Source organism: Desmodus rotundus, chromosome 5 (assembly GCF_022682495.2).
Source record: "Desmodus rotundus isolate HL8 chromosome 5, HLdesRot8A.1, whole genome shotgun sequence".
Lineage (NCBI taxonomy): Eukaryota > Metazoa > Chordata > Mammalia > Chiroptera > Phyllostomidae > Desmodus > Desmodus rotundus.
In genome coordinates this window covers 74,749,185-74,765,936 of record NC_071391.1, presented here as the reverse complement: position 1 = coordinate 74,765,936, position 16,752 = coordinate 74,749,185, and the positions used below count along the sequence as shown (strand labels likewise).

The 16,752-nt window shown below is 38.2% G+C and overlaps 1 protein-coding gene across 2 annotated transcripts in view; it reads left to right on the top strand.

The window, feature by feature from the left end:
• The window catches only part of PDGFD (platelet derived growth factor D), a 245,528-nt gene that overhangs the window by 178,811 nt on the left and 49,965 nt on the right, over positions 1–16,752 (top strand). The window lies entirely within an intron of this gene.

Sequence of the window (16,752 nt, the reverse complement as noted above, 5' to 3'; positions counted from 1 at the left end):
AACTGTAATAGCATAATCAATAAATATATTAAAAAATTAAAAAAAAAAGCCAGCAAAAAAAAAAAAAAAATGAGAAGTGTAAAAAAAAAAAAAAAAAAAAAAAAAACACCAAATAGGTTTCCCAAAAAAAAAAAAAAAAAGAATTTAGAGCTTCAGCGTCTTAGAGATCTAATGTCTAGGCCAACTCTCTTATTTTATAAGTGAAGCAATAAACACAGGTTAGTGACTGTATAAATAACACAGTGAACCGGGATTAGTTATGAGTTTTCCTGTGGTCAAAGAGCTCACATATACATGTTATCCATGAGATACAAAAGCTGTGTATCAGCTCCAAAAAATATAGCATATCTAAGATTTTGTGTAAAATTTCAGGGACCGCCCTGAATCTCATTTATGATGTCCTACGTGTCCCTTAGATGCAGTTAAGAACCCCATACATATTGTCTCTGCGTGTCGTCTGACTTTTGGAATGTTTTCTGCAATGTTGACTAGTCCTTTCCAACACAAACATGTGTTAGGAATAATACTTTACTACTGCAATTAATTTCCCTCATAAACCTCATGTGCTAATCATGTGAGCAGATGACTCCCCACATGCTAAGTTAACAGACTTCCATCTTTGAGAGGGACGCTGTTTAATGGCACTCGGGCGGTCCAGTATCCTGTTTATTTAGTATTTAATTATAGGGACATGCTACAAGTAAACTTTTATCCTTGAAAACCAGGAAGATGGAATAATTTTAAATGATCGTGCCTGTTTATATACAAAAAACTTTCTATAATTGTGGTCTTTGATGTACTAATATTTTGGTAGATCAAGAAAATGAAAAAAATGAAGAAGGAAGAAGGCTATTTGACTTTATTAAAAATGGATGGCATAAAGGTATGCCTAAAACAGCCGTTTTTCTTTCTTAAAAAGTTATGAAGTGAACTTCAGTAAAAAACATGTCTACCTAATGTTCACTTACGAATTCAACAGATATTTCTGTGAACTTACTGTGTATAATAAGAAGAAAATCGTAGTCCTGTGAGGGAGAAACAATTTTAAAATTCTGTGAATTACAGTGACAAATTGTGAATGGAATATTCTAGGCACACAAGGAAGAGAGACACTTAACCTCACAAAGATGGGAATTGCTGGTGTAAGGGAAGAAAAAAATATATTGTTTCCTCTACCCTCTTAATTTCTCTCTGTCTGGGACCCTGCAAATTGGACTGATAAAAGGCAGGTTAACAAGAGAAACCAAACATAAGTTTCTAAAGATGCATCGTTAAACACACGGGAGCACTCAGTGATGAGTGACTCAAAGCAGCGCTTAGAACTTGGGCTTATGTAACATCTTAACAAAAGAATAATAATTTTTAGAGAAGTGACAAGACAAAGAAAAAAGACGTTGAGTTTCTAGGACAGCGTATTGTGGAAAAGTAAATAAATATATGGGGAACAAACAGAAGCCAAGGGTTAGTGAAGTTTGTTATGTGAATTTCTCTGGTGCTTCTGGAGGCAGAGAAAGGTCTAGAGCTGTCTAGTGATTAACTTCTGTGCTTCTGGGTAGACAGGGGAGGGGGCACCTTAACCAGTGTGTGTACTTCTAAGCGGTTGTGGGGAGGACAGAGAGCTTTTTCTATGTCTGCTTCTTAACTGCCTTCAGCTTAAAATAACCCTATTCTAGAGTGTTGTATTTTGGGGTAGCATTATTCATTACTCTTCATTGGACTGAGTCAAGGAGGAAAGATCAGCCTGGAGAGAGTGCTGCCCAAATAAAGGCACAAAGTCAAAAAAGGAAGGCAATTCAGAATATCCTGATGAATTAAGTATTTCAGGTTAAGGGTACTAACAGCCAGTTGTTATCCTTTATTTTTGCCAGTGGAAAGGAGATATAAAAAGTCAAAAGATCATGAAAATAGCAGCTTTACTAATGGTGCTTCAAAAAATGTCAAATCTCAGGACTTTTGTAAAATAGAGTAGATAACTTTGCTGGGGCCCAAAGCCAAGTGGGGGTATACTACTACAGTGATACAATTTCAGACCCAAGGATTACTTGGAGGGATCTGAAGTCTATAAAGCGGACTAAAGATACACTTACCACACCCTTCTCACTCTGTAGAAGATCACAGGTCTGGTCACAAACAACCATAGGGAGTCAGGAGAACCAGTGAGGGCAGCCAACTCCAAACCTATGCTTAACACATGGACCCAGAAAATAGAGGACAGTCAACACTCTCCCCAATGGTTGGAGTCAAAAGCAGGCAGGGCAGGAGAGAAATGCAGAAATGGGGTAGGTATAGAGGAAGGGAAGGAGGATGAAAGAAATGATGAAGGGAAGAAATGCATGATGAAAAAGACCCAAAATGTTTGCTGATGTCTCCATATCTTTGGGCTGAGGCAGGAATATGATAGAAGGGTTTTCTTCTATAAACAAGAAGAAAAAAGTGTTCACTCATAGCATCTAAGCCCATATTGATTTTTATGCCTTTATTTTTCAATCAGTCATCTTTGGCAAAGGTCCTACTCACCTGTGGTTCTAAGGAGAGCTGGTTGACCTGCTCCATCTCTCCAAGAATCAACTGCTATGAGTGGGAAGTGGAAGATCCCTGGAACTTTGGGGAAACACCAGTCTTTACTCTCAGGCGAAAGAAGGAATTAGAAATCATTCATAAAGACAAGACTCATCTAGCCTTGAAAATAACTTAATGTTCCCTTTATCAGTAGGAATGTGACAGATTAAAGCTGACCTCTGTACAATAGTGCTTCTTTCACCTGTGAGAAAATTGAGCTACAAAGTGACTCTTCCCTTATTGCAATTGAAAATCAAAACCAGACGGGCAAAATATGTATGAAAGATTGAAAAGCCTTGGAGCCACCTCTGAAAAAATAGAGATACATGAATAAATAATAAAGTAATCATTGCTTTTTGGCTAAGCCCTGCTAATTGCTTCGATTAGTCTCCCTACCTTCTGTCTTCCCTACCTTCAATCTGTCCTGCACATAGGTGCCAGCTAAAGTAGAACTGTGATAAATCATTTTCCAGCTGAACACTTGTAAATGACTTTCAATTTCCTGTGAAGTAATGTCCAAACACCTCACTCTGATACTGAGAGTCTTCCATGTTCTAATCCCAAACTAACATTCTAGTTTCAATTTTGCCTTCTCCCTATATATATTCTTCAGTCCAGACAAAAAGCATTATTGCTTGATAGCCCACCTACCTCAGGATTTTCCACTTCTAATCCCTGGCAATGAATTTACTTGGACAGAATCAAGAACCCAAGCCCTTCTCTCTCTGTCAAAGACATATTCATGTCAAAGAACCTACTTCTCTTTAGTGCCTCAACCAGATATATTTTTTCCATTCATCAGACACTCAAATTTTTGTTCTAGATCAACATTATGGATTTTCAAATAAAAATATTGTATGTGTATACAGATATTTTAAAAATATTTATAAGGGTTAAAAAAGGGGGGGGAACCCATAGTTTCCATCACTCAAAGTACAACTTCTATGAACACTTTGGAATCTTTCTTTCCAGTTGTTTTTATTCTATAGAAACCTATGTACAAGTTTCACTGTCTCCATCAGAGGGAATGCTCCTGAGGGCTTTATTTCTGCAGGGGCTATCACAGGGCGTTGTACCAGGTAGGTGTCTATGTTTAAGCTGTCCCAACAAATATTCATTGAGTACCTATAATTCATCTGATTGTTTGGAGTAAAAGCAATACAAGCAATACTCAATGATGTGTAGCTCTGGCTGGATAACTTAGTTGAATAGAGTTTTGTCCTGATACATCAAGGTTGCTGGTTAGATACCGGATCAGGTCACATACAAGAATAAAGCAATGCATCTGTAAATAAGTGGAACAATAAATCAATGTTTCTCTCTCTAAATTCAATGCATAAAAAAAAAGACTGATGACTTTTTAAAAAGTACTCAGTGAGATGGAAAAAGAAGTATACTGACAGACCACTGAGTATGTTTTTTCAGACTTGGGACTTGAAGGACTTGTTCCCTCTCCCTTTAATATTGCAGCCACACCAACATACCAATGGATCTAAGTTGCTTTGATTCATGACTCACTGGGCATTGGAGGAGAGGGTGTGGTTGGCTTAGGGATGAGAGTGGAGATGTGAGAGCCATTGTAGGGGTCACATGTCAGTGGATTATGGAATGGAATCAGGCATTTTAATTCTAAAATCTGCCCGTACCATGTTTTGATCTCAAGGAGCATATGATTGCATCAAAAACAGCTTAACCTCAGCAGTTCTTATGTCAGAATGTAATTGTGACATCGTAGAAGAGGTGGTATAGGTCCTCTGTTGATGCAGCTGCCTAGCTGCTCTTCCTCATGCGAAACTCTGACAGCCTTCTTGATAACTGTAAAACATATCTTTGGGATTCTGGTAGTCTGTCACTCATTGCTGAGGCCTCAAGAACTTTCTAGGTTTTTAAGATTCTCCAAAGTCATTTGTTAGACTTTTTGAGGTTTTATCTACTGAATAGAGCATGTGAGTCAGAAACACTCACATTCAAATTTATGCATCATCTGTGAGACCTAGGGCACATCATTTAAATTGTATGAGCTAGTGTTTCTTCACTTGTAAAATGAGGAGGACCCACCAGTATCATAAGGCTGTTTAACATACAATATACAGATGATGAATTATAGAACTGTATGCCTGAAACTATAATTTTATTAATTCATGTCACCCCAATAAATTCAATAATAATTTTAAATAAATAAATAAATAACATATATGGGTTTGGTAGACACTGTGTACAACAGATGGAACTTACTATTACTATTCTCATTAAAATGTCTTTGGAGGGTTAGATTGAAATTAGGTATGTCTGAAGTCCTTTAAGAGGTCTTGTGTCTTAGTCCATCTGGGCTGCTGTAACAGAATATCATAGCCTTCGTGACTTATAAACAACAGAAATTTATTTCTCATAGTTTTGAAGGCTGGAAAATCCATCTTCAAGGCATTGGCAGATTCGGTGTCTGATGAGAGCCAGCTTCCTGGTTCATAGATGGCCATGTTTTCGCTTTAACCTCACATTGCAAAATGGGAGAGGGAACTCTGGAGCTTTTTCCACACGGGCACTAACCTCATTCATAAGAACTCCACCCTCGTGAGCTAATCATCCCCCTAAGGCCCCACCTCCTAAATTATCACATTGGGGATTAGGTTGCAATATTTATTTAGAGGGAACACAAACACTCAATCTACAGGCTCTTGGAATCAGATTAACACTGAGGAGACCCTTGGACTAAGAATAATGTCAGGTTGAGGAGCACTTAAGTAGTTCAACTACAATTCCCAGATGGAAACCCACACCCTGAAGCAGTTTTCAGAGGATGGAAGCCAAGCATTCGCATTCTATTCAGCTGTGCCAAGTTAAATGTACCTACCCTTCCTTAACTCCTTTTTGTTAACTGTTCATGAAAATATCTTAAAATGTAACTTTAGTACGAAGATTTTGATTTTAGTAATATGTTGGGATTTGAAAAGTTTCTTGATGTCCTTGCTATAGAAAGGCATTCATTCCTCATTTAATTCTACAAAACACTGTGCCAGCAGCCCTTAAAATATTCCTTTGGCTCAAAAACAAGCCAGGTCTCTGGAACAGTATAGTTGTTCAAGGCTACAAGTACGCAATGTGATGTACTGGCATTTTTCTTCCCTGAAATGCTAAAACCAGCTATTTTTTCAAGCAGGAAAAGACACTGAAGCACCATAGTATTTTAATCTCTACAATAAATATCTCTATAACAGATAAAAAAAGGAGTATGAACAAGTAATAGAAACTTATTTCATTTAGTCATGGAGGATAACCTAGATAGGGAAGGGTTTTTATTGTTAAAATATATATAAATATGATTTCTTAACCAATAAGTCATTTCTTAAGGAAAATCACAGTTATAAAGAGCTCTAAATTATAATTTTAAAACACTACCTAATTTTTATTTAATGGTGCATTTAGTTAGAATAAACAACAATAAATGATTCTATTTCCTCCTGCACTTTTGTAAGAGTTTCTCTTGAGTAACAAAAATATATAATATGTATCAATATGAAAATAAAACGGTTATTTCTAAAGTCAGTTGTAGGCAGAATGGCAAAGCAGATCCAAATTTGAGTGCCCTCTCTTGGAATCATCTGCAACCCGGACCCACCCAACTCCCCCTACCTATGCTCAAATGTTCTGTCCGCATGAATCAAAAACGACTAGCATATCTTTCATGCAGACCAAGCAGTAAATTAACTGTCTAATTAACTTGGTCCCTTATTCATTTTACATAGATTTTTGTGGATTTCCATCTCTATGTCAAATTCCAACCTAGGTCCTGGAGATGCAAATAAGACAGGAAACCTGCCCTTAAGACAGTAAAGTCAGGCAGACATCATGTGATAAGCAGCAACTGAAACAGAGGCTGAGCGGCTGTGGGAGGGGAGAAGAGGGAAAGTAATTGTGTCTGAGGGAAAGAGAGGTTAGTCAGGAAATGATTCACAGAGGAAGCCGTATCTGACCCAAAGAGGAGAATCGTTCAATCCAAGCAGGAACAAAATGAGTTACTGACTGATAACAGTTTAAAACCTTACCCATCCCAAGTTATTTGAATTTGAAAATAATAAAATCCTACAGCTGAAAAAAAGAAAAAAATCAGCCAGAGGCATTTCAGGAGTATAATTTATATAGCGTGAATCATCTCAGTTCCAAGAAAATGATTCTTAATGAAGTAGTTGCATTAAAACCATCGAAGGACATATATATATATGTCCTTCGATGGTTTTATACACACACACAAACACACACACACATGGATATCTGTGTGTATTCACATGTATGTGCATATATGTATATGTACACATATACATATGTGTGTATACATATATGTACGTGTGTGTGTGTTACTAAGGTCCTAGGAATTTATTCCAGACTTACTGAGTTAGAATCTCAGGGAAAGGGCCTGCAAAACTCTTAAAAGCTTGTCGGCAGATTTCTGATGTGCTGGCCTCTTCAGAACAGTTTCCTTTGAGAAGAATCCTTAATTTACAGCAGGGCCACAGACTTTATGCTATTTTCTGACCATAACCATCTCCTACTATTCATTTCACTGCTTCAATAGCACTGAGTTCACCTTAGCTGCTTATGGTGTGTGTTGACGTTTCTTGCCCTTTCAAACACAATGACAAGCCTTAATTAAATTGTATCTCTTGCCAGACCCCATCACTCAGTACAGTGGCATGTGATAGTTAATGTTCCTGAATGAATTAATCTTTTTGCTCAGTAAGCTTCTGGAACACCTACTTTGACCATTTCTAAAATACTCACTATGTACCAAGCACGTAGTAAGATTAAATAAGATAAGATATGAGAAAATACGTTGTAAAACATAAGTGCCCCGACACAGTTTTGAGATAACAAACTACTGAGTGTGCTTCTTAATTCCATTAAAATGCTCTGTGGGCTAAAGTCTTTCAATCACTGAATTCACATTTTTACACGTAGATAAATATATTTAAGCCCTATAAAAAACCTATTAATTAATAAATTCTCTTAATTTCACAATTCTCTTAATTCTCTTAATTTTCCCTTCAACGCAAACAGCATTCTAGTTCACATCGCCCATTAGTCCGTTTTCTGACTGCAGGCACTAGGAGAGGGCGTATGCACACAGAGTGGCCACTTTGAACAACAGTATTCGTGTTCCGATATGTTCAGGAAACCAGAAAACAAAGCAACTCCCTTACCTTATGAACACTGTCCCCATACATCGCTCACTATTTCCTCTCAGTAATCAGGTTTCATTTTGGAGACACATTGCTTCAACCTTCCATTAAGATATAATTCTTTCTATTTTGCTATTTAAAAAGAAAAAAACCTTTGCTTAGAGAAAATACACTTAGTAGTGTCATTTTGTTCAGCTGTTAGCAATGAGAATGACACTTTTCATGATGAGGGTGCCAGATGGAACCTGTCCCATCCTCTCCTCTGCTGTGTGGTGATGTTTATTCTGGGCATACTTACTGTACTTCATCCGCCTTCGTTCTCCTGTTCTAACAATCTTGTAAACTCTGCTTCAGTTTCCGTAAGTTCTGCTTTTCAGCATATTTCAGTTTGAGTGATTACTGTGTCATCTTATTATTTGGACTGGTGGGGTCAGCAACCATATTTTTAAAGAAAAATACAGTCTCTCTATAAAATATATTCCATTGCCTTCAAACACATAAGAGGTTCCTTCCACTCTTAATAGGTGAAGAAGGCTTGCCATTAAGGCTTATTTGTAGGCACACTTGGTATATTTGAGTCAAAATAAAACAAAGTAATGCATACATTGTTTAATTCATCTGTGTGTACGCATCCTATAACTACCAAGAGAGATTTGGAGTGGCTGACTCAACAAGTAACTATGGAAAAAGTGCTGTATGCATGGTTCTGTGGAGGATTCAAGAGACCTAGCCTAGCTTTTGAAGAAAAACTAAAATGATACTTACCAATCCAGTAAATCCTCTCCCAATGTAGTAGATGGAGTCTGTGAATTTAAATGAGACAGAGTATAACAAAACCAATTTTACCGTAGGCTCACTGATATAAATAAGAGTTATAGTCCTCCAGTCTCTCATCAACATTGTAACAAAACAATGTTGAACAAAATGTTATTCAAGGACCTGCTGTACCATCAGTTAGCATGGGGCAAGGATTATGAAAGAAGAGCAGCAAGTGCCATATGGTCACTCTTAGGGGTGGACAGAACTGGCTTCGTTGTTGGAGGCGGCGGTACTTCAGGAGAGCGGCGCACCACTTCACCGTGCTCTGGTGCCCACCGTTTTTAGTCCCCAGTGGAAGAAAACATTGAGAATGAGAGTACAGGCATTGTCTTTTCTTTTTTCATATGGATAATTGCTGTGATGTTTCTTTATTACTGAGCAGCTCCCCTTTTACCTCCCTAACTCCTTAATATCTTTCTCTGTTAGTCCCCTTTCTCTCTGTTTTTCTGTTGGTCCAGGTGTGACTACCACGACCTCTTCCTTGGGCAATAGCCAAGAATCTCTCCTCGCCCTTGTTTCACCAAGGGTAGCATTGCCGTTGAACCTCACTTCCCATAGCAGCCTAACAGACCTTTCTAAGGCTCAAATTCAAACAAATATGCTATTCTTTTTCCTAAAACCCTTCAGTGGTTCCCCATTATTTGTGATAAAATCCTAACTAGCATGGCGACAAAGCATTTAATGTTTTGTCTCTGCCTGCCTCTTATCTTTATCCTTTGCCCTAGTCCATTTCACCCTCTTTCCAGCTACCCTGAGCACAATATCTTTCCACAAATAGGTGTGGCTTATTCACAGGCACTATCAGTTAGTTTCTGTTTCCTTGGCTTAGAGGAGGCTCTGTAAAGGCTCTGGAATTCGAATCCAGACTCTGCTACTTACTCAGTGTGAGACCTTCAGTGAGGTCCTTCAGCTCTCCAAGTCCGAGTTTTCCCATAAAGTGCACATAGTGAGTTGCTGATTCCTTACCAAGACCAGCGAGAATAGGTCCTGGTACAGAGGCTGGCACATTATAGGTGTCACGTCTAGGATTGTCACCTGCTTCTGATCTTTCAGACTCTTTTCTGAGTATCAACTCTTAAGTTGGGGCCTCTTCTCATCCCTCACTTAGAAGTGACCACTTCCTCTTGAGTACATCACATTAGCATTCTGCTACTATGCATCTGTAACAACGTATGATACTTATTTGTTTACAGGTTAGTCTTAAAATTTTAAGAATGCAAGCTTACTGAAATCTGTATGCCTAAAGACAGGCAAAGTTCCTTGCACATAGCTGACACTCACACACACGCACACATATGAATGAATGGTGATTATTAAACTTCTATAAAGCTTCTTTTGATATTGACCAGTTCACTGAAGCTTGGCAGACAGAAACTACAAGCAACCTTTAGAATTCTCCATACGGCACACTTAAGTTGCCACTGAGAACACTGCAGTACATAAGAGCGTACCTATATTGATGCTGTAGATAATGACATCCAGGTAAATGTTTTTCTCACTGTAAGTGTATGTGTATTAACATGTACTAAATATTTGCACCATCTCACTGCACATCTCATCACTGGCTTGTGAAATTAGATATGAACCCACCACTAGCACATTCTCCATGAGGGTGTATGGTGCCTCCTCTCAGAGAGGTGTCCTATTAGCCGATCCATACCTCCTGTCAAGTTGTTACAAAACTGACATTCAAAATCTCATCCCCTGATTCCATGTGGCCGGGATATTTACTGCTAATGTTTTAGGTAACCAAGCCCAGCCCAGTTTTCCTGCAACTGTGTTTTCCAGAGAACCTTGGAGAAGTAAAAGAAGAAGAATAAAAACGTGAGTGAGCCAAGTGGCTCCTCCTGCCCTTTGCCACCTTGCTCTCGCTGTAGTGAATTTGCCTCTTGTTCTTCCCATCCTGTGATATTGGACAGTATCTGGAAGCAGTTTTGGTTTTCATACTGGGTGGGGGTTACTAATGGTACCCAGTGGGTAGAGACCAGCAATACCGGTCAACATTATAGTGCATAGGCCACCCTCCTTCCAGGCCCCAGGAAGAACGATGCAGCCCCGAGTGTCAAGAGTGCTGAGTTTGAGGAACTTGCTCTAAGCTAGTTGTACACATGTTACTGCCCAAAATGCCCTTGTGATTTCCTGCAGGGTTTCAGAGAAGGAGGTTGGAGGAAAACTGGAGAACAGCAGAGGACCTATTAGGACTTGAATAAGAAAGGGAGGGGGGAGAGATTATGTAATGTAAGAGAACGTTCAGGGTAATTTGCACAAACCACAGTCCCCCTTCACCATTTCTTCACTCACTCCTATGACCTTCTCTCGAGCTTCACTGTAAGCATGCTTTCTTTATGCTATATATTTGTGCCATGAGAATTCCCAAAGTGGAAAATCCGAAACTGATATAGTGAACAAAATACCTGGAGGTCTGGAAAAATGACAGCTAAAGTGTTCTTTTGCTGTTATAATAATTGTGAAGTAAGAAACAGCTGTGTAGTGGAAGAATTCCTTAATAGGTTTAAATAGATCTTACACATGAGATTGAATATTAATACATACACAAAGATAATGGTTTAGGTTTTTGTTTCTTTGACAATTGCTAAAAATTTACCATAAATTCTTCAACTTCCCCAAGTATTTTGTTTTATGAGATATAAGTATATGTGCATACTGCGTAACTGAGATTGGCATAATTTTTAAGCAGCTATTTTCACTCTGCCAAAAGCATCAAATATTTCTTTTCTTTATATCCATTGCCTTTAATCCATTCCTCATAAATTTTCATGTAAGAGAAATTGGTATTAATAAATAAATGCCCATAAGCAAAAGAGTTGAGGTTCAGCAAAATATGGAAAAAGTTACATATTTATAAATGCTTAAAAGAGAATATTTCTAACATGAAATTTACAACGATAAAATACATAATTGTTTTTTCTACTCATTAGCTTTCAAAGGCAATGAGTTTAGGAATGGGTGCATACATTTCCAGATGTATTGTACAATGAATGAACATTCTAAGTGCTTTTATTGCTTTTTCCTCAGAGCAGTTTTCTTATAGAAAGCTCAGGATATTAACTACAAATGGGATTTTCATAAAATGCAGTCCAAGCAAACCAAAGGATTTAAAAACTAGAGGACTTTTAGAAAAATAAAATAAAAAATAAATTGAAATAATAAACATAAAACTAAAGCTATGATATGAATATATTCACAGTCGAAGACAGTTGCGCGGTGAAACCACAACACCCCTACCCGCAGCGACGGAAAGCCGCAGAGAGCCGTTCATTACGCTGCGCACCGCAGCAGCGGGGTTGATTTCTCTGCAAAGGTGTATCTGTGAATACTTTGTTCACTCTGGTGTGAAATGACTTACAGGATGGCTTTTTCACTACTTCCATTGCGAGGCCATTCCACACTTTAACAGATAGCACTCTTGGGAAAACTTAGTAGATACAGAGCCTGCATTTTCTATTATTTGATTTCATGCCCTTATTTGTAGTTATGACTCTCCCTCGCCCCCTGGGAGAGTCATAAACAATTCTTTCCCTTCATGGTGATGCATTTTGAAATCTTGGAACTTTTCATCGTATCCCCTAAGTCACTCCCTTAACAATTTTACATGCATTGTACATCAAGTACTTAATTCCTTTGTCGATGAACAATATATTAAGTTTTTATAATCTTGTCTTATAAGTCATTTTCCTCATCCTGTTAATCAGTCCCTCAAGTTTGTCTACATCTTCTGTTAAAGTCCTGCCGTGATTGTCAGTCTGATCCCCGTCCTTCCCTAGCACCGCGCAGCCGGGCGCTGGTCCCCAGTTTCCGACTGCAGAGCTTCGGTGCTCTGGCACCTTGGAGCTGGGAACCTATCAGTTCCTGCTCTAGCTTGTTACCACTTGCTCTGTTTCACAGTGGGACTTTCTACTTTAAAATTTCAAGTAAAGTAGTTACATTTCCAGATTCAATGATGTCAAAGAACTTAGAACAACTTTTTGTTAAAAACCCTTTACTCTCTAATCATAGAATATATTGTAAAAGCCACTTTGCACTGATCCTGTTATGTAGAAAAATAATTTCACTAATTCCTGTGTTCTTTCAGCTCTGAGATGGTTTGTATTTAATGTAATATGAACATTTATAGATTAAGAATTATTAAAATACCCTCTAAATCTGCCCCCCAAAGGCCCTATACAGGTAGGTATTGAAGCTACCTTTGTCAGATAAATAACTTAACCCCTCTGAAATATGTAGTGTGTATTCCCATCACAGCCATCATTTTCTGATTCTTTCAAACTGATCAGGTATGATTACATATGTCAGAGCAAGCCTTTCTTTTTATTTCTAAGACTAATTTTTTAATATAAATGTTTCTTGTTTTATAAGATAATGATGCCTTTGCACAACATTCAAATTTTAGAGTTTTTCAGCTCTAGTATTAGGAAAACCACTGTTGTTGTTTTTTTTTTGTCTGAATACTTTATTGCTACCAGAGTCTGTATTTTTCATCTTAAAATGAAACAGATACAAGCCATGAGTAAATTTTGAAGGACTTCAACCCTGTTATGGGAGTTAAATCTGTGAGAATCATTGCAATATTTTGAATTGCAATACTTAAAGCCACTGAAAGAGTAGCTCTGATATCAAAGGACAGAAACAGAGAGAAAGTACTCTTCTCACATGGCCTTAGAATAATTGAATCAGTCACCTGTTTCCCCACCTTCATAGCATTCATGTTAAGGGTGATACCTCAATAGTTTACCGAGAAGGAAAAATACCTTTGGAAATAAAACTAAATGTCAATTGATGTCTTTCTGCCAAGAGAGTGGTTTCTAGAAACTTTAGGTGTCACATATTTGTAAATGTTTAAAAATAGAAATAATCATTAACCCATAAGGCAATCTTTAACTTTAGGTCACACTTATGAATAAAGATAGCTTAAAGATTAGTTGGCCTCCTGAAAATATGGTCTTTCAACTTCCCAATTAAATGACCAGCTGACAGATAATGAATCATCATTAAGAGTCTGATAAAGACAAATTGTGCCTAGGAACTCAGTCAATCTTCAAGTCTTTCGTGAGAGTCTACTATATCCAGGCACTACACTGACTGCTGTGGAAGCGTGAAAGTTAATGAAAAAGAATCCTAAAAAAGTCTCTGTATACTCTGGGAGCACAGAGGCAGGAGCATCTGCATTAGAACTAAGGATGCTTTTCAAAGAAAGTGATCTCATTTGTGTTCTAAATGATGAGGTAGAGGTAGCTAAATGGAAAAGTATCGGGAGAACTCTCCAAGCAAAGGAAACAGCTTCTGAAAATTTAAGAGGGCTGATAAACCCTGCACTAACTCTGAAAGCCTGAGGAAATATGAGTGGAGATGGCTGGAGATGATATTGGAAAGGAAGGTAGGAGACAGATCAAGAAGATTTTGATGTACTCATCACAGGACTGCAATCTACTCAGGAACTCTGAAGGATCTGAGTTCTGGAAGTTTTGTGGATGGTACAGCACTGGTTACTTTGGTTTTACTTTGAGGACCAGCATGGAAGGCCAATAGAGGACAGATTGCAGTTGGGCATGAATCGAGAAAGACTAGTTAGGCTGTCATACTAACCGAAAAGACATGCCATAAACTCCTAAATGAAAGCATAGGTTAGGAGACGTGGTTTTGAAGGATTACAAAACAATGGTCTGAAGGATTTAGTGACTAATCGAGGAATACCTCAACACGACTCCTAGATGTACACGATTAAGTGGAAGTGGTGGTTATATTTTTCTAGGGAAGGAAACAGGAAGATGAGCAGGTTTATTGGGGAAATTGAAGGTACCATTTCAGACATGTTAAGTTTAAGGAGGTTATGGAACGTCCAATGGGATGTAGCCAGAGGGAATTTGGCAAAATGAACTGGATTCTCAGCAAAGACTTCTTGGCCAGGATATGGAGTCAGGCATCATTCATGCGTAAATTATTGCTGAAGCCAAGAAATGTGATGAGTTTACTTAGGTGCAAGTGTCAAGTATCAGAGTTCTGGGAAACACGGACATTTAAGAAGTCATTTAATGAAGAGAATCCAGAGAAGAAATAGATAAAGAGGTAAAATGAGAACACTAGGGCGTAATGTCACAAAAGTCAAGGGAAGGGAGACTTACGCAGACAGTCCTCACCAATGTAAAATGAGAGAAAGAAGTCACATAAAATGAAGCAGAAGGGTGCATTGGCTTTGGTAATTCAGAGAATATTAAAAATATTAATGAGTCTTTTTATAATAATGGTGGAGTAAGAACTAGGCTGCATGGGACAAGACACAAATAAAATTGCAGTAATTAACAAGTATAAACTACTCTTCAATAAGTTTGAGTGTAAAGGGACACAGATTTAAAGAAATGATACCCAGAGAGGTTAGAATCAAGGAAGTAATTTTTTCAGACAACTGACAGAATCAAGCCTTTTTTTTTTTTAACAGGTTGCATAGGACAGACAAGTAGGGGGAAAGGGTAAAGAAAGACACAGAAGAAACAAAGGCAACACAGTGTGCTGGTTTTCTCATTGTTCTCCAGCAGAAAGACAGATGAAAGAGTCCAGATGTTTGAGAATGATTGGAATGCTCCAGAGCTGGGCTTTTGCAGTGTGCGTGCCACTGGACAGCTGGGTAACGAGGTAGTATTGGCAAAGAAGGCTTGAAATGATGGATTGTGTGATCTTGAAGATCAATAGAACGCTGATAACTCAGAGAAACATGGAGGTGTTAAGTGTGGAGGCTTCAGAGACCTTGAAAAGAGAGGGATAGCAATAAGGAATCCAAGGGCATGCAAGGATACGAGGGGATGGCCACAGAGTGCTCTGTGCATTTAAGATTTCAGATTAAGGGGGAAGTGAGGTACCTAAGAAATGTTGTTACAGTTGAGTCAAAAGGCTGTAAAAAGGATATTCTTTGTATTTTATGCACGTGCACTGCCATCATCCAGGATGACGATAACAAGAATTAGTGACAAACACGGGAACACAGATGCTGTGGTCCTCAGTGAATGTGGAGAAGTGACCGGGATGTCAGCAGAAGCAGCAATGCAGACAGCAGGGAATAATAGCTTAGTGGCCTGAGTTTCAGGGGTCACTAATTATACTGGGTTGGGGAAAAATAGGTTTATAATTGTTTGTATGGAAAATATATACCGTAGTTAATAAATAATAAAACAAGAACACACTCTGTTTCATGTATTCACCACTATAAACCTATTTTGTCCCACCTGTATTTGTTTGTATGTACCCACAATATCTTTAAAATAATATACAAGAAGTTGATAATGTTTGCCACTGAGTGGCATCCCTTCTGTAACTTTTAGATTTTGGACCATCTGAATGCATTATGTTAAAAGTATCAGTGTTTGGGAAGTGCCAGACTGGAGCCAGATAAGCCCAACAGGTTTTCAGCCTGGCAGCTCTCATTAGCATGCCTGCAGGGAAGGGCTGTCTGCAGAGGAGAATAAAGGAGAGTGGTCAGTGAAGGCTTCCAGGGGGCTTGTCCACAACGACACGCAGGTCTAAAAGGCACCACAAAACAACAGCCTCTCAGAAGCGATATTGTTCTCATGGTGTCCCAATATAAAATTAATCGTTTTTAGACTGAAAACACTCAACCAGTTTCAGAAATCCAATTTAAAGTTTCCTTTTATTTTTTAAGAGAATATGGAGTCCAGTTTAAAACAGCTCCCCAAAGCAATATTCTTTACTGTGTACAGTAAATCATCTGCTTTCTATCCCTTCAGTAAGCTAAGAAGTTGGCAGAAGATAACACAGTGTTCTCTTGAGAGCAAAGATTCTTGTTAACTTATATTCTTATCTTCTCTAAAAGTTTATGGGTTTTTTGTTGTTATTGATGCTCTTAGAAGGATAGTATCTCCCACTTAAACAGGAGAGTTGAAGATGTTTTTCTGTTATTTATTCTGATGAAAACTAATATATGAATGGCTGTAAAGGCTGACAAGCACCACAGAGGATGAGCAAATATAAAGGGAGCCATAGAAAGCAGTAAGGCAGATATCTAGCTTTCTTAGCCCAACACTATTTGACACCGGTTAAATACGATGTTATTTTGCTTTGAACAATCTTTCTCCTCCATCTCCCACCCTCATTCTATTCTCCATAATTCAATAGGAAGCTGAGAATAAAACAATTCTAATTTGATGGACTTTGCCTGATCCAAACAGTTTTT